At 36.1% G+C, this 15,702-nt stretch overlaps 1 protein-coding gene and 1 long non-coding RNA gene across 6 annotated transcripts in view; one reads left to right on the top strand and one right to left on the bottom strand.

Annotated features, from left to right (window-relative positions):
• Positions 1-15,702, bottom strand: part of PACRG (parkin coregulated) — a 243,531-nt gene that overhangs the window by 40,703 nt on the left and 187,126 nt on the right. The window lies entirely within an intron of this gene.
• LOC139827566 (uncharacterized) overlaps positions 5,600-15,702 on the top strand; it is a 32,558-nt gene continuing 22,455 nt past the window's right edge. For all 3 annotated transcript variants that reach the window (XR_011738339.1, XR_011738338.1, XR_011738340.1), the window contains exon 1: positions 5,600-5,794. This is a non-coding gene — a long non-coding RNA (uncharacterized lncRNA). The remainder of the gene's footprint in view (positions 5,795-15,702) is intronic.

The raw sequence follows: 15,702 nt of genomic DNA on the forward strand, positions 1-15,702 counted from the left end.
TTTTGATGATTTTGTGGTAACATAAACAGTCCTCAGATAGATAAACATTTAAACTTCCCTTTAAAATATACTTATTGCTGCTATGTTCCCTGCTAAAACAGTTTATTTTATAATAATAGATTTTTTAAAGATCATATTGGCTTATTAGAGGTAAAACCATCCCCATTTAGCATTTAAATAAGCAATTTTATATAGAAATTGTATAATGGAAGTGAGGATAGAAAAGGGGTGGTTCACTTGTTCAGATCTCCTCAGTGGCATAACTGGTCTTCTGCTAGGTTTTCAAAAGTTTCTCTCCTCTACTTCTCAAAGTCCTAGGTGACTGTTCCTTCAAGATATTTTTCTGCAAACTGAAATATCAGGACATCAGAGAGTATTTCCCTAATTTCAGTCTGACGCATACTTTTAAAAATTTGATCCTTTCCCTCATCATTATAGCCCCACGGTATCAATATACATTCTTCTCTTTCCTTGATGTGTATAGAATTCAAATATTTTTAAGCTCAATTCTTGTATTTTCAAAAATATTCACATAGCTTTTCTTCACTTATTAGTCCTTTCAGCTTATAAGAATTGTCTTTGCTTTCTTTAGGTGGTCTGCATTCAAAAAAGTGGTTTTGTTTTGGTTTTGGTTTTTTGTTTGTTTTGTTTTGTTTTTTCCTGGTAACCTGAGGTTGAGAAATATTCCGCAAATAGTGACAACAGATGCATAGATGAGGGACTACGACTTTATTAGCTCTTTAGTGGCTTTGTCTCTGCAAGTTGGATGAACAATTTTTGTCTTCTACAATACACTGAAAACTAATTTATTGTCCACCATCACCCCAGTTTGTTTTAACCATTGCTGTGTTTTAGACCATCCCTCACTGTCACTAATTGCAGAAAGGCAACTGGATAGAAATAAAAACACCTAAAACTGCAACAACTTTCCTTCTGTTATCAAGTCTGGAGGGTGCTACTACACCTGAAAAATTAATAATACCACTCTGGGACTATGTGTGAACAGAGTACCAGAAGATGTGTTACTTCAGTGCATTTCCATAGCTGCTTCTATCAGTCAGTCCGATTAAGCTCTAATTAATGTGTGCATGCACATAACAGCAGACATGGCAACTGCTCTTCCTCTGAAATGTCACTTTTTTACTGCTCCCATGGTACAGTGATTGCTGGCAGTGCAGCAAATCAAAATTTGCACTCTGTGCTGGTTGGGGTAACTTGGCCCAATACACACTGCAAGCTTTAACTGAAAATGAGTATCCCACAACCTAAATTTCACATTAGCTATCACCCAGGACTGAGTAAGTGATATTTCTCTTCAGTCCTAAGTGACTGCTTTTAAAGGACTAATTTTTGTGACAAATGATCACCAATGTAGAAAAACATTATTGACTCAGGTCTATTGTACTTCTGTCAGAATTAGTTGTCAACAAAAGTCGGGAGGCAGAAATAGAGATCACATATCCAGAGAACTAGCTCTGCATCTGATCTTCTATGTGTTTCATAGGACTATGTAGAATATGGTATTTAGCTATGAACAGAAATAAAATTGGACAATGTAGTTGTGCTTTTTGCTCTAGAGAATGACATGGCCTTGCTTCCAGTAAAACATCAAGATGTTAATTTTCGTGTGAGGCATCTTTAAAAAGAGAAACATAAAATAATCAGTGCTACACACTGAAGGATTGTAGCTTCATCAACATAAGACAGTGCCAAGAAACTGTATGAGAAGCAAAGATCAAAGATGGGAAGAGAAAGTGTAACAGATAAGGGAAACTATAAAAATATTTTAGAATAGTTCAGAGATACTGAAGTTAGCAAAACTGTAGTTTCTAAACAGATTATTTAATTATGAATAATAGAATAACACTATTTCAAACCCAGCAACAGAGTTGGCTAACCACAACTTTCATTTCCCAACATTGCAATAACTTCATTAGAACAGGGTGACAAAGACAAGCTACTTTCTGGTTTTGACAATATGTTGGACTCAAAAATTCAGTTTTGGTCATTCAGAAACAAACTATATATTTATAGTGAATTGAGTTAACAGATTCAGGTGAAACATTTTGGTATAGCATAACAGCACAGCAAAAGTGATGTCTTTTCAAATTAGCTCAGTAGCTAGGGTATCCTTCTCACAGACATTGAAGATCACTTTCCGTTCTCAATGAACTGTCACTGAACCATCTGCCACTTCACACAGAACACCCTTCAGAAGAGTTACTTTTCAGTAGAAGAAGCTCCAAATCTAGTATTTAGCTAATTTGCCTGGATTTGCTACTAACACATCAACAGAGAGACTGCAGAATAGACGGAGAGCAACACACTCTTCAGTGTAATCAAGCTCAGATTGCCTTTGTTTTCCATGTGATGTGCTGGCTGAGAATAATGGAGAGATCTGAGCCTACGTTTCCATGCCATAATGAGCAGCAACTGTTAGAAAACAGTTTGGTAATGATACAAATTCCTTGTGCCCCCTGTCTGGCAAGGATGCTTAGGAAAAGTCCATAGCTTCCATTACTTTGTTCATACTATGGGACACTAAACTTAAACTTGTTGACCTGATTAAACCAGTATCTAATTAATTCTCATATACTTTTTCTTCCATCTTTTTTTGATGTTTTTTTATAAGTAAAAAATAATTTTTTGTACTTCTTTATTAATGACTGCTGTAGTTGTGTCAGATCTAGCCCAACATCATTTATTTGCTAATCAGTAAAAAATTCCTAATAAAAGTAAATACTATTCTCATTAGGTATTATGTTTATGACTGCTCATATGAGAGATTATTACTAGGATTACTTATCTTTGTAAATAATTTAATTCCAAATTATAGAATTTTATTTTATTCTCTGGGGAAGCAAAGGCCTATTTCCCTCCTCAGAGAAAGCTCCTACTGTAGTATAGAAAGTGCATGTAAATGTACCTCTTGTAAATATAAATGTCCAAGTAAAATGGCTTCAATTTTCTCCTGTTTTGAGCTAAAGAACTTGGAGACTTTATGATAAAGAATCTTCATAGAAATATAACCTATCAGTACATGAAAATAAAGAACATACACACAAGGAAGAAATCCTGATATTTCCTATCAGTACATGAAACATAAACCAAGAGAACTGTTAGTGATAATCCCAGCCATTGCTTTGATCTGGCTCTCCGCATGGTTCAGTGAGCTGGCACTGGGAATGTGGTTGGAATGAATAGCTGATGTCTGGGACAGAGGGCAGGTGGTGGTAAAGGACGTTCCTTTTTGGAAGCAGCCCATATTTATGCTGGACATTAACTATTGGGTAACCACGAGCCTGTTTATACAATGTAAAAAGCTAGCCTATAAAATCCTTCTGGAGCTGACCTGGTCACTCCTGTGAACAGCACAGATTTGTTGGCTGTGTTCATTAAAAACCACGTGACCCGACAAGATTACCAGAGGAAGAAGCAGAATAAAAGTTTGACTCTCTGAGCCATTTATAAGGAAAAATTGTAGTACTTTACAGTGATATTAAAACTGCAAGTGACAATGAGAAGGAATTCAAACTGAGGCTAATGTTTTTCAAAGCTTTTTCTGGTGCTCTGACAAAAGATACTATAATACCAGGTTATCCCATAATATTGAAACTTCTGAAAATAATAGCTGAGGCTGTAATTTGAGAGTTCTTTGCTTTACTGAAGGAGTAAAAGGGAAAGATATTTGTGAAAGCTTCTCTTTGCTATTAAAATCTATTTTAGATTTCTTTTTTAAAAATATCCTTTCCTGACAAGCACAGCAGAAAGGTGCCTGCAATGCTTTGGCTAACTCTCTGGATAAACACAGTCTAGGCTGACCACTTTTCAAAATATGAAAAAAAACCACTAAGAAAATATGAGAAAGAATGTGAGTTGTTGGGTTTTGTTTTCTTTTCTTTTCCTTTTCCCAGAAACAAGATGCTCAAATGCAGAGATACAATCTAAGATATTATAAAGCAGAGGCCTCCAATATGGCAGAGCTAATTTGGCAAAGATGCTCCCCCTCCCCACCCCCCTACCCCGCTCTTTTTTTTTCTTAAATTGCACAGACATTTAAACACTGACCCTGCAAGCACATGAACACTTAAGCTTGCACAGCAAATCTTGTATCTGTCCACAGTGAAATATGCTTTAATATGAACTCAGTCACATATGTAACCATGTAAGGCCATGTAAGGGGGACATTTTAGAGGAAGTCATTAGTAATATCTACAGTAGCAGATAAAATTCCTTGCTTATGACCACACAGGGCACTGGAACACTGCTGAGAGACCCTCAGGTCAGCACACAGTGATTCATTGATATTCATCTTGATCCAAGTTGCTGCCTTTACTTGCCCCTGAACCATGTTGCCCTTCCTGCTCACTTGGCCATAGCTCAGGTGTCTCCATGTGTTGCTGCAGCACTGACACTTCCCGATGATTCATCACATGACAGTGTGGAACTTTTAGGCCAGTAGCTGTGATTCTGGTAAGGACTGTAGCGACCGTGACCAGCAAACATTAATCTATAAATGTATGAGTTATTCTCTCATTCATATCTGCACACGTTTATGCACACCTTATGAATAAAGAGGTTGATAACACTATGTTGAGATTATTTTCGGGCATAAATGTCTGCTGAGATAAAGTCAGGAAGACTATTTTATTCTGAATTAGAGTTGCTTAGTAAATTGCTAAATTTGTTCTTTTAAAATGTTCATCAGTCCTTTGTTTAATTGAAAGTGAAAAACAATGACAAAAATGTCACAGTGTGTAAGCTATGTTCACTTTAACTCTTGGCTATCTTGACAGATTAAATTATTCGGGTCAAAGTTACTTTAGAATGAAAGGAAACAACTCCCTTTGAAATCAGTAAGTATTGTGTGCTCCTTCTTTAGATATAAATTTACCCCTCTTATCAGAACACTTTTGTCAATGAGGAATATACCCTGCCCTACTTACTTGCAAAGTAAGCCTTACTTAAATAAATTCAGCTTTATGTTACTTGAGAAGTAAAAAATCCAGAAATAATACATGAAAATACCTAAGTGAAAAAAACCCTCTAATGTGAAGATGATAAGGCAAATACACTGACATTCGTATAATCAAAAGCACACAAGATATTCCCGTGAGACCAATCAAAGCTTGAGTGTGTGATTATTGCAAACCTATTCTGGAACATTTTTGCAGTCAGCACCAGATATGTTAAAATATGTACTGAACCTTCGCATGTCTAGCCCAGAACTACAAAGTATTGAAACAAATATTTTTCTGCATTTCATTCTAAGTATTCATATATTATTTTAGTACCAACAAGAAAATAACTTGTCACAACAATAATCAACTGAGGAAGAAGAATTTTACTCCAGTGACACACAAAACCATATGCTGTGAAAAAAGCATTATTAGAAATATCTTGTCTTGTAAGAAAGAAACAAAAATAGCAAAGCAACAATAAGGAAATAGAAATGAAAGGTGGAGGTTCTCTTGCTTTAAAGACATACTGTGGATTGACTCCTGAAAGCCCAAGTTAATATTTACTAACTCTAAGCACATACAATAGCTTCAGACTTTTTCTTTGAGTGAGGCCACTGCTCCTTTTGTTTGAAGTCAGAGCAAAGCTGTGAAAAATGCCTAAGAGCAAAACTAAACCAGCAGTAAATGACTTTTTTAATGTGAGACCTTCAACCTCAATTCCAGTTCCCCGGAGGCCATCTTTGACTCCTTCTCACGAAATGCTCAAACAGATGTCAACTGGGGAAAAAGATACTTCCACAAAGAAACTGATGAAGAAACTGCTGCAGAGAAAGGTGAGCTTACAAGTCTCTTTTACCACCAGTGAAGGGAAGATAGGGCAGTGTCATTCAGAACGGCCAATTTAAATAAAAGCACTGAAGGAGGTTAACAGTGACTACAGATAGCAAGGGCAAACTACATGGCTGTTCAATGAGACAGTGAAGGCTACTGCTCAACTAAAGTAGCGCTCAAAATTAATTAATTTGGGGTGTTATGCAACACTTGCTGAACTGTTCAAAATGCATTTGTTAGTGTATCATGCTACTGGAACCTTCTGAAGACTTGTTCTGACTCAGTCCAATTAAAAAAAAATTAAAAAAAGCCATTTTACATGGATAAATTACTGTTCCTCTCTGTATCATAAGAGACAAAGGGGGCAAAGGAAAAAAGTCAGGCTTTTTATTGCCTTTGTGACTGATGCACGCAGTGCAAGTGTTCAGGTTACAGGGAGTTAAGAAGGAAAGTCCTGAGAAAGGAATGAAATGAACCTCTTCCTTGATATGGACTGAATATTTAATCTGAATTTTTGATAGCATTTGATTCCTCTTCTGGAGTAAGATTTCCACTTCTTTTAATGCATATTTTATTTGAATTGAAACTTTTTTCACATCCATTGTGAAATTTCATAATAACATAAAGGTTTTGCTTGAGTTTACAACATATATCTAGTAACTTTTCAAGTAAATGCTTTAAGTTTAATACAGCACTACTTTCCTCCATCCCCATTACCTCCCAAAAGTTAGAACTGGACTTTGCAAATTCAAAGATAAATATCAATTTTAAAACTTATGCTTGTTGATATGGTATATATTTTATTCATTTATTATGTCAGTTTACATCTTTATATCTACATTGTTCATTGCACATCTCAGCACCTTCTCATCTGTGGCTTTTGAAATGCATTCCCTCACTCTTTTCACTCCAACTGCTAACATTAGGTGGTTTTGACCTTTGGCCAGGAAATAGTCAACACAGCCCCCGAGACAGGTTTAGTTGATGACATATGAATACATCAAATAAAAAGAAATGAAAAAATGCTACAGATATCATGTCTTATTAGAGCAGTGATTAGATAGTTACTGGTTCACCTTCAGTTACGGAAGATAACTGAGTGGATGGACCTTTCATGATTTATCAAGATTTAGGGTAGATCTCAGCATAACATAAACATGTCCTTGCACACCGTTCATTTATCAAAGCAAAAACTACTTACAAATAAAATGTATACCATAAAGGTGTAATTATAAGTGCAACTATTTAATAAAATATTTGAATTTTAAAAGCATGTAACAGTCTTACATTAATTAACTTTCCCAGGGAGAGCTATTTTTCTACTTCTACTTCAAAATGTAATGTTAGTATTAAAGTCAAATTTAATTATTTACTACTTTCATTAAATTCACCAAGACTGTAGTCATAAAGGAAGGATATCAGAAAATGTAGGCAATATTTACCCCACTGCCCTATCTATAATAGTAACTGAACTTAAAAAATGTTTGTGTATGGATTAAGACTCTTGCTTTTATTAGCTGTATGAAAGTGAGCCTGCCTTTCACATCTGCTTCTCAACAAAAAGTCTTATGTCAACTAATATAGGTTGTTTGTGTATACTTTAAACCCTCTCATGAAAATAATACTTCTTTAAATTGGAAAGGTAAGATCTCTCTCTTTCTTATCCTCTTGCAGCATAAAATAATTATTGGAAGATCATAATTCAAGTGGTTTGACATCGAGTTGACCACTGAAATAAAAAAACCCAAACTATATTTCTCCATGTTCTTTGAAACAATATTTGAAATACTAGATTTCTTCCTCATAAATAAGAGATTCACTACCTTTGTACAGAGGTCTTTTGCCTTTTTGCAAATTTGTCTCTGTACAGATTTGTTCAGGGAGCACATACATAGCTCAAGACGACATTAAATATACCATAGCATATAGAAAGTTATTATGATGTTATTATGGCTTTGTCATCATATTTATTTATTCGGTATACTAATCTTTTATATGAAATAACATTTAATAAATCCCTGTTATCCTTGCTAGATCCTTGATATTAGTATTTTACAATAACTATTTTTCTTCCGTAATTTATCCTATAGAAGTGGAATCCAGAAAGACTTTCATGCATCTGTGTGTATAAAAGTCCAAATTCACATTCAGCTGTACAAGACAAAATATTCTAGACTAAAATATTTATCTCACAATTACAGAATGAATTAAACTTATTTCCGGATCTTAAAGAAATAGCAGATTTGAGACAATGTTAAGAGTTTGTCAGGAATTACTACTGCCTTTTAAATTGTGCTGATGTTTGAAGTCACAATGTCAGGAAAAAGGATGCAGAAGGCAAATAAAACATTGCTGTAAGAATGTTCATTAAAAAAAAAAAAGAAAAAAAAAGTTACTCCCATATGTCATTACAAAGCTAGCAGCTGTTTTGATGAAATCACAATTCCTTTCAGTGAAATCCGTATGGAATGTAGAGCTTTGACATTAGCCTTCAGTAAAAGCTGTGATCTGATTTTCTGCATTTATCAGGCAGCTGTCAATTCTATTTGATATTTTATTCCAAAATAAAAATGTTATGGAGTATCCGTCTACATGAAACCCAGATTTACATTTGGTCTTAACTATGTTGTGGTGGGCTTTGTTCCTGGTATAAAGAAAATTGTCTCAGTCACAAACCTCACAGGGGCATGAGGAGGTTTCTCGCTCACCCTCCTGCTCAAAGCAGGTCAGCTAGGAGATCACATCATGCTGCTCATGTCCAGTTAGGACTTGAAAACCTCCAAGAATGGAGACTGCACAGCCTCTCTGGGCAGTGTGCTCCAGCGCTTGGCTGACCCAAGGAAGGCTTTATATAGGAGTTTATGTCAGAAATTACCTGTCTCAAATTTTCTCAAACTAACTTGAATTTTCTACTTGTTAACTACTAGGAATGTTGTAATTTTAATTTCTATTTTTCTGTTGTACTGTCCTTGGGACTTTGTTGTTGTTGTTTTGGTTTGATTTTGTGTGTGTGTGTGTACGAAAAGTCACAACAACTTCGGGAATATCTTCAGAAAACTGTTCTGCTTTCTTTATGCTTCTCATAGATCTTGTGATTTCTTAATCATTTTAACAACTCCAGTTAGTGATTCTTGAAGTCTGGCAATGGCCTTTCTGCATCATAAGAAGACATTTGAAACTATGAAGGTGCCCATGGCACAGGGAATTTCACTGAATCTAAACAACACAGTATTTTCAGAACAACTCAGTAGCCCAGTCACTGACAGTAATGGCATATCCTTTTCCCACACTGTGAGTGATGAAATGCCCTTGATAACCTGCCATGAAGATAACAGGGACATTATGATATAGTCAATTCTTATAATCAAGGTGCATGAATAAAATCATATGCAAGGCATACTAGACAGTCATAATCATTGTTTCTGGCTTAATCAGTCTGTAGATCTGTATATGACATACTAGGTGTGGACAATAAGTGGAAAAAAGTCAGAGATGTTGCTTCTTCCCCATGTATGCCTACTGCATTTTGAAATAGAAAGTCAGGGGAAAAAACAGGGAGCTGAGAGAATTAAGAAAGACTAAGGAAAAGCTACAGAACATTTTAACACAGGGTTTAAATATGAGACTTCATATGTATCAAAACAGGATCACATACAGAACAAGTTGCTGCACATCCAATATTTAATTCAAGATTTCTTATTTGTGCCCTTTATAATTAAGGTGAACAGTTTATTTGATAACATAAAATGGTATAGGGAACAAATAGATGTTAAAGAAGAGTAAACAAAAGGCAACAGGCTGTACCTGTTATGTGACCCATCATCTTAACATAATTGTCCCAACTGCCACTACAGAAGTGAAATTTCTAGAAATTCCACTTTAAATTAAATTAGGCTAATGAAGGTAACTGAAAGAGTATGCCAGTAGTAACAAATATGAATGTACAACAGCAAAGACAACAGGATTTTAAAAAGTAAATTATCCTTCATGCTCTCTATTTTATGATATACAAAACTCACCTAAACAATGAATGAGATCATCAGGACTGTAGATGCTCTGAGCAACCTCACCTGGGGCCTCCACCCACATCTGCCAATGGGCCCTATTTAAGCTCAGGACAGGGCCTTTGCTTTTCTCCTGGGCTGGGCAGTAGGTATGGCTGTGTGGAGCCCCAGTTCTGGCTGGGGCTGATGGACAGGCCCTGGTCACAGCTGTGTGCAGCTGTTGGCAGATCCTGTTACCAGCTCTGTCTGCTTCATTTGGATCCTGTGTGAGACTGAGCCCCTCTGGTGAGGCTCACCAGCCTCTGCTGGGATCACCCCTGGCTACTGGCTTGTCCCTCTTCATGGAGCTGTGCCGCTCCCTGACGGAGACGTAGATCCAAAAGCAGCAAGTACCACCACTGATACCCTTCCAGGTTGCAGATGGGTCAAGTGGAGAAGCCAGCCCACTAGCTAAACCCGCACTTGAGCCAGAGTGAGTCTTCTGTCTCTCATTCTAAGCATCTCTGTTGTCAGGTATACTAATATGATACATTGTTTTTTAACCTGGTGCACAGACTTCTTGAGTAAAAAATACTCGCTCAGAGCATCTTTTATGGACTATATTCAGTAGTACAAAAACCTAAAAAAACCCCAAACAAAATCAAGAAAACCACCAAAACAAAAAAACAACACTGAAGAGCTAGAAAGTATTCACTTGCAAAATACCTGTATGGTGGAGTGTTTGCCATACTCCAGCTCCACCCAGCTTGACTTTAAACACTAAACACCTAACAAGGTTTGAATTCCCTGATAACAGAGGATTCAAACCTTGACTACATAGCTCTTTCATAAGATCTGCCACTGTTGATCTTTCAGTGTCACATAGTGGTGGGAAGTTCAGGGCAGAGAGGTCACAAGATGTTTTGTCATGCATCTCAGCTGGCTTCGGTCTCAGAAGCTGGAGACATCAGGGCAGCAGGAATGCTGAGAGCCAGCCTATGCAAGCATTCTCTTCATGGCTCGCATTGCTGGAGCAGCACCCTGTGATAGCACTGAATGTCAAGAGACTATAAATATGGCAAAAATTCAGAGAGTATGGACAGGCTTTTGAGGCTGCCTCAGGATTTGTATGATCATTTAAAAGTTATTGGGAAGACTTGAAAATTAAAGCAACAGCTGTATTTTCACTGGAGAATCAAGCAATAGCAGATGAAAATAATTTTGTAGTTCATTTCAGAGTACCTACTGATTGAACGGCAAAACTGACTATTTTTGTACACAAAGTAGCATACTGCTACTGTTAAAGTACACACATTTTCTGTACACAAATTTTCTGCTTTGATTCTCTGACTAACTGCTTTGTCAATAACACCTGCTTTTTTCTAGTACTTAGCATTTACGGCAATAACTAGATGGCACACTGATCTCCTGTGTGGAGACACCTGAACTCTACAAATTATCATGGCATTTGGCCTAAGATTCTGTCTCACTCTCCTGCAGGGTTAACTTCCTGGAACAAGCTTACTTGGCTGCACTGGTCCCAATATCTGAGCTAGGTTGCTCAGAGATTGCTTGTCTTACTGCTTAGTGTAACACATGTCCTTATTGTTTGTCAGCTGCTGGAATGCTAGACACCTGCCAAGTATATTAATATGTGTGTGCCATGTCTAATGATTATGAAGGATGCCTATTACACTTCAAGATCAAATAATTTCTAAATGAAAATGTTCTAAGTACCTGTATCTGTATCATAGTTTCTTATGATTTTCTTTGTTCATATTGTAAACACAACTGGAGATTTTTAATTTTACACCATTATATTTCCTCTTTGTCAATATGGTGCAAATTATTCTACTGAACAGATTTCAGCTGGAGAACTGACTGTATTCCCTGATGACTGTATTTTAGGAGCCTTTATTGACTATGTCTTATATAGTAAAGAAAACAATACACATTCAGTGTTAAATCATCATATAAAAGCATCTATAAAACTGACTGCTGGGTTTTTAAAATGACACTTAAATCCTGATTTATCTCCCTGAATGCATCACTTCTGAGAATCAGACTGAGATAGGTGTCTAGCTACAACTGTAGTTGTTTAACTATACAAATTTGCACCTTCACTTGCTCAATGAAGTCTTGGTTTCAAAGCCCAAACATTACTTGGCAGTCACAAAACAAAATTGACAAATTTTACCACTTTCATTGGATACCAGTACTAGCAAAGAGAGAAACTTACGGAAGTAAAAAAGCTAATATATATTGCAACATAATAACTGAAAATAATATTTCACACACGGTATAAGAAAAAAACCAAACTGCTGATATTCAAAACAGAAAAATGCATGTTTATGGCTAACTGTAGCTTACAAATATGTCATCTAAATCCTTAATACTGATGTTGCAAATCAATTACTAATCTTCTGTTTCCATCTAGGGTAGCAGTACGACATCCCTTGTTAGCAAGTGCTGTGAAAGAATGAAGTTACAAACATGAAATCCTTTTTTCTTTCCCACCAATAAAATCCTTGCAGTAACTATCTTAATTCCCAGGTAGAAAATCTATAATGAGTGGAGATAAAACTGAGAGTATGTTTCTCAAATGCAAGCATAAAAAACATGTAGTAGTTGTCCCAAACCAAGTACTAAGATGGCAGGGAATTCAAATATGAGATAATACTTAGAGAAAAATCCAGTGCTTTGAACAAATAAAATGTGTTTGAGGCAGCCAAGGGAAATAGCATTTTCTTTACCGTAATGTTATATACTAAATACAGATCTATCATCAGGGCATTATTAGACAAAATTGGGGTTTGAAATTATTAATAAATGAAATAGTCCAGATGTTAATATCATCAAGTTTGTTACAGGACCTATTTCTTTTGTCTAAATCCTGTTAACCAGTTCTGTATTTGGCTTTGTGTTTGTGTAAACAATTTAGTTTCTGGTGGTCAAAACTTGTTTTAGTGTAATGGGGTGCTTATGCCACTAAAAACTTTGCTCATGTCTGCATATTTAATACTACTTAATTTTTCAAGACTTTTTTTCATCTCTGTTTATCCTGTATATTGTAAAATATCTTGGTTTACAAGGAACACCGCCTGCTCAGTATGATCTATGGACTTACAGTAAGCTATTGCCTTTAAGATATGAAGATAATCAGTGTTGTAAGACTTGCCAATGTTTCTTTATGGTCCTAGAGAAACGTAAGGGGAAAAGACAAATGTCAAGAAAACAAAGAAAAGGGAAACAAACTAAAAGGATGAGCTTTAAAGAAAAACATGGACACACATTCCTATTTAATGCATTTATGTTACAATGCCCATTATGTTATCAAAATTCAGATCAAAATGACTTTTTTTTTTTTTCCTTGAGAAGTCTACACTAGTGATTGACACTTGCTGCTGAGCCATGGTTCTTATCACTGGAACTCGAACAGTATACACGGAATGCGATTCTTTGGTACGAGACGTGGACATTCCATTATGCAAGCACGCATGAGTTCACAAGCATTTGACGCGTGAACACAGTTTAGCTTGTGATCTTGCCATCTGGAGTTCAAGGTTAATACCTTTTTGTTTCGATGCTCATAATGCATAATGGAACTGAGCATCAATTTACTGTTACGATGTAGTAGGTATGAGCTTCATATGTGAAATCATTGAAAGCTGTGTTGCATTTCGTAGGTACAGACTGTCTTCAAATCTGTCTAGTCTGATGTCTAGAAACCAGACCTCACAGAAAGTTATAACAAGCCTAGATTCTTGCCCTGCCTCCTTTCACACTCTGCTCTTTTTTCCCTTAGTCCACTGTACTCTCCTGTATTTATGCATTCTTGTCTGCTACACAGCTGATTCAGACTTGCTCTTGCTCCCTTTTGAATCAAAACCAAAATGCCAGTTGAAGCCCAGGGCACTTTCCTGGTAATAACATTTTTAGCCTTTTTAGTTGTAAGAGAGTAAATAGGTCTATTAATACAACAAAATAATTTTCAGTATGCTAATGAACAGTTATACCTAGTTTCCTAATTCTGAGAAATTCCTGAAAAGAGATCACACTTACCACACAAGATATTTTCTTAATAGAAAGTAGGCTACAAAACTGTGTCTGTGGGCCAGGTCAACTGATTTAAGCTGAAAGACCAGTCATACTCTTTAAAGCTTGTCTCCTCCACCGTACTTAAGAGCAGCTACTTGAAAGGATGAACTGAGTTCTCATCTATTCTGAAATATTTTGACTAAAATCTCTGTCTTGGTTTATGTGAAGCAGGTATAACACTATATTCCTAGCTGCAGTATCACAGAATTAGTTATCTGTTCTCTTGATGTCATTTTGTGAAAGCTCTTAAGTTGTGAAAGTTATCTGATGTTCTAAATATCAATGTCCAAAGATAGGTAAATTTTAAAAAAACGCACAAGAATAATCACGTCTATGATTCTATTTCCATTCATTCAAATGAACTAAAAAACATACAGATGTATAAACTGCTGAGGCTATTGGCCAATATCTAATCAGTTGTGAAGAAGAGCTCTGCCACATGCTCACCTTCTGACAATGCACAAGCGAAACTGCTTAGCTGACAATTTTCCAAAAATTTGACAAGAGTTTTTGTAGATGACTACAAAAGAAAGGAACAAAACCCAGTGCTGTAATAACTGGTAACCTGACCACAATCCTACAAATGGATTCAGCAAACATGAGGATTGCTGACATATAGAACAATAAAAATCACAGTGATTTTTTTTCCAAGGCATTAATAAAGTCAGAATGTAGTCTTCAAATCTGCAACAAAATGCTTTAACATTTATGAATATGCTTAAAGCTAAGTAGAGCTTTCTCTGATAATCAGACACTGCATATATTATTTCAGTGTGTTTCTGCATTAAAACACTAGTAAATACGGAAGTAGAGGGCCATTGACATATAGTGGCCATTAAACAAAATATCAGGAAAGGCAAACGTGAATGCTACATTACATATTACCATACTGAGCTTTGCCAAATGAGTCAGAATTATTTTTTCATAAGTGAGTCTTCAACTGCCTTCATCTTATAACTAATTTTGCATTCATGTCTTGAATTTCTGTAGAGGTACTTGAGCTAGATGGTATTGGTTACTCTACCAGAATCAGTAAATTGAGGCCCCAGGAGGTAACGAAGTTTGAGATCCTCTCCACAACAGCTAATCCTGTGACAGCCATGAGCTTTATAAAGCTGCAGATGTCTGCACCTGTCCAAAGCTTGACAAAGTGTTTCAACAAAACAGACCCTGAAAACTTAGAGATATTCTGCCTCCATAAATTTTAGGAGATTTTTTTTCCGTATGTGGAAAAAAAAAAGGTGGTGGACAAAATATATCTGGCCTAAATATAAGGCATGAAAAAATATAGCCCAATGTTTTTGAAACAGATCAGGGAAATAGAAGCAATGTACAAGAAATTAGCTGAAAAATAGAAATTTTGTTAGTAAATCACAAAGAAGCTGTAATAAACAAGGAATGTGGGTTTTAGTGTCTGACATACCAGAAAGGGAAACACAGCCTATCTCATAGTCCCACATTTTAAACTATGCATGCTATGATCATAGCCATAAACAACAGATACTGTGTCTGTACGCAGGAAAACAAAGAACAGTTCTTTTTTAGGAACTCTCTGTAGGAAGAACATACAATTTAGTCAACAAGGGAGCTGGAATAACCTCTTGTATTCTTTCCAATGACTATAGTTTAGTATTTAGCAGAAGGAATGCTTTTGTTCTTTTCTGTGTGCTTTTTCTGTCTGTCCTCCCCTTTCTGGCAAAGCATGGATTTTTTTTCTGTTCTTGCACCTGGTCTGACAAACAGTACCCTCACTATTTTTACATGTTCTAACCCGTAGCACTTTTTTTCAGACAGCTGCAATTGCTGTGCTCTCTGACCAAGAAGGAAAG

This window comes from Patagioenas fasciata, chromosome 3, assembly GCF_037038585.1.
Source record: "Patagioenas fasciata isolate bPatFas1 chromosome 3, bPatFas1.hap1, whole genome shotgun sequence".
NCBI lineage: Eukaryota > Metazoa > Chordata > Aves > Columbiformes > Columbidae > Patagioenas > Patagioenas fasciata.